We start from the raw sequence: 3,938 nt of genomic DNA on the forward strand, positions 1-3,938 counted from the left end.
AATAGATTTCATTCTAAGGAAAATGGATAAGTGACAATTATTATCTTAAGTTCAAGGTTAAATATTAGGTCCTTACATATGAAATTGGCGTTTTGTACGTGAGGAATATAAAGTAATTTTTTTTTGTAAAATATATTTAATTAATCAAAGTATGCACCGTTGCTATCTATGCACTTTTGCCATCTCATAGGTAGTAGGTAGGTGGTTTGGACTGCCGCATCGAAGTTGAATTTTTGTCCTTGTAAGAAGTTGTTCAAATTCCGAAAAAATGTTAATCTGTTGGAGCAAGGTCCGGGGAGCACGGTGGATGTCGCAGACATTCCGATTGTAGCTCATCTAACTTAGTGGTTGTTTGATGTGCAGTGTGTGGTCTTGCGTTGTCGTGAAGCAGCAGTGGCCTAGAGCGATTGACCAATCTCGGTCGTTTAGTAGCTAGTTCTTACTTCACGGCTTGCAGTTGCTGGCAATAGATAGAGCCTTACGGCATTAATTAACGATTACTCGTTTGGCCACATTTTAGAAAGCTCTACATCTTTGAAAAAACGAATGAATGACTGTGTTCAAAACTCAAATGTACCAGCTAAATGAATTTATAAATTTGAATTTGGAATTCTTAACGAAAGAGGAGATATTTCAGATCAAAGTGTTCAGTACGACAAAACGCTAATTTCATATGTAAGGACCTAATATATTCACAAATTTTTTTTTTAAAAAGACAAAAAATAAACTTCATGTCAGACGAACCAAGAAGAGAACACTTTCGAATCTTCATTTTATAATTAATGAAACATTTGGAATGTTAATTACACAGTGACGAACCATCAAAAACTTTAACAAGTACTAGTGTACTTGCTCTTTTAAAAATATGTAACAATAACGCCTGCTTCAATGATGAGGCCGAGTATAATTAAAAAAATATTTTTTTTCGATATGTTTTCGCACCACGCGGAAACCATGTAGTTCTATAATATTTTCCAATACACCAATTTGGTGAGTATGTTTGCCAAGCCCATTTGGTGCCAACCACCAACAACACATATGTATGTACATTAAGCTGAAAATCAACATGTCATCGAGATAGTTCAAATGTTTTTGGTGTAGTGGCTAGCCTTAAAGATATTTGGTTTTCTATTCAAATCCTAGATTAGGCCAATAATAGTCATTTGGATAGTTTTATCAAAAAAATATAAGTAGAAGCCTTGAATTTGGAAGTTGGTAGTATTTCACTCCCATGCTTTGAAAGCACGTTCAGCTTTGCACCTAGTATCTCTTCTCTAGTTGTTGTCGTCTCCTAGTCTTGAAGTCGTTGATAATAGCAGCCGTGGCCGAAAGCAAACATGAGAATATCATGTATGAGGTGTTCTCTCAGCTCCTCTGTCTTCCATTATAAAATTCATGACATCAATAAAACAAATTAAAAAAAAACATTCTGATAGTATCGTTAAAGTATTTTCAATATGTGTACATATATCAACAGAAACATTTTCAAATAAATTATCTGATATTGCCAACGCCTGATCTAGATAATAGTTGCGATGTACGTTATGGATTCTGATAACCTCTAAATAGAATATTGTGGAAATGACACATGCCGAATGATATGTATATAAATGAAATAATATAAATAATAAATTAATTAGTCTTCAGCGATAAAGACGATTTTTCTACATCTGTTTTGTCTTTGTATGTAATAAATAAATAATATTATATTAATAAATATGAATGATAATGAGAAGGCATAAACACGAAGCACTAAAATAAATAATAACAATTTGCTCCTGTCTTAATCCGGCCAGGATATACTAAAGTGCACAAGTGTGTGCGCATACACAGGTGCACTCTCTAATCCTTTGCATCCAGTACGGTTGCAGAAAGCTTAGGTAGGAGATTGCAAGCTTTCCGAGGCACGAGACTGTAAATTTTTCTATAGAAAAAATCTTTTCTGATGACACGGCCCGGGGTTGGACCACCTCAAGATCTGCAGCCTGATAACTAGGCACTTGGCCAACGAGGCACTATCTAAATAATCTGTATTGTAAGTCTGTCTGACACTTAATTATCAGTTATTTTACTTCCCAACATAAAAACTGCTCTATTTTGCTGTGTTCCGGATGAGAAGGGTTAAGTGAGGTTGACATTGGCAACGTGCTATTGGTTCAACGAATAGTTTATGTTTCTGGCAGTGTCGTGACTACCGTCCTAAATAATTGGTTTTAAAACATTAATATACAGCATGACTGTCCTGAAAGATTTAATGATTTTATAGCCAGTGATCCTCGGAATGATGTAAGGATTCTAACAATACCCCATACATCCAAATTTGTTAAAATATTTAAAAGGTATGTTGAAAATATTGCACACCCGTTTTGGGCAGTCGTGTAAAAAGGTACGGATGTATGTGAAAATCCGTGGAAATAAACCATTAAAAAGTTATTATAAAACTTAGTATAATTCCATATCACAAATGAATATTTCAGTATTAAATAAATTAATTAAGTATTGTATTTATAAAGTGTGACATGTGATTTATATTATTAAAACTAAAAATTTATCATTCAATTATTTTTTTTACATAGTAGGTATTCATGTCTGCTTATGCTATTAGTCGGATGTCATTTTAATTTTTTTTATTCTAAGGTCAAACGGCGTAAACGTTATATGTTAAAATTATTCATATTTCGTATGAAAAATTTAAAACCGGTTTGTTGAAATGTTTGTTTGAAACTTTTAAAGATAAATTTTCTAAGCACGTTCAAATCTATAAAGTTATGAGAGTTGAGTAGAATTTACAATACGCTCATTTAAGTACATTGAGCGATTTTCGAATTTTGTTAAGTTTAATATTAATGCGTTATTTAATAAAAAAATAAAATATAATTATGATTGTATAAGTATTAAGTGGCCATACACATTTTCATTGTAAGAAATTATCTATTACAACGTTAATGAGCAACCAAGCATGGAAACTAATATATTATATCCCTTGTGCCTTTAGTTACATTGGCTTACTAACCCTTCATATCGAAACATAATAATACTAAGTAAATTCCTAAGATAGATAGATAATTCCTAATGAATTTCAATCTATAAAGTGTTTATCTATACTAGAAAAACTAATATTAAATTCTCTTTTCTAACTTAATTTTTTTTTGAAGTACATATGGACGTGCTATTATTTTGACAAGTTACGACGTATCAAAAGCGCGATTAATAAAAAAAAAACAACGAACGTGACGATCTATCAATATCCCGTTCCTTTTATAAATATTCGAATGTAACACTGAAAAGCACTCAAATTTACGAAAGGGATTTTGATATTGAATGGACTAAATGTATAAACGAACGCTCGTTGATGACATCACGATTTCCTACTGCATTTCAAAAGCAGAATAATTTGGGCATAAAAAATACACGCTTTTAATTCTTTATTTAAAATTACTAATCTTTTTTAGTTGAAGAAGTCGTTGTCAATATTTTAATCCTTGGTTAATTCGATTGCAAGTTATTCGATCAGGCAGAAATGCTGTCACGTAGTAGTAGCCCAAAGTTTAGAAGTTGGCAACGCTTACAGCGCAGTTAGAGATCAAAATCGAACAAGAGAACATAAATATAATCTAACTAGTGGGAAACTAATTTCAAAATGCCTAAAGTGAATTCATGCGTTAAATTCCATCAAGAAAGAGAAAAAAATGATTAAATTATATCGACGTCATACATTATAAGTTCTATTTTTGATAAAAGAATAACGATTCTTCTTTAACATTCGACGATAGTTACGTGTAAATAAATATATAAAAGTACATCTGAATAAATAATTACTATTCGAGTCACACTCAAACAAACTGTGTGGACACAAAATGATGTAATAATATGAGACTATCAATAATAGTATACATTTCCCTGTTAAATCACGTAACTGAAAATTAAAATGGTACAAA

Source organism: Nymphalis io, chromosome 13, assembly GCF_905147045.1.
Source record: "Nymphalis io chromosome 13, ilAglIoxx1.1, whole genome shotgun sequence".
Taxonomy (NCBI): domain Eukaryota; kingdom Metazoa; phylum Arthropoda; class Insecta; order Lepidoptera; family Nymphalidae; genus Nymphalis; species Nymphalis io.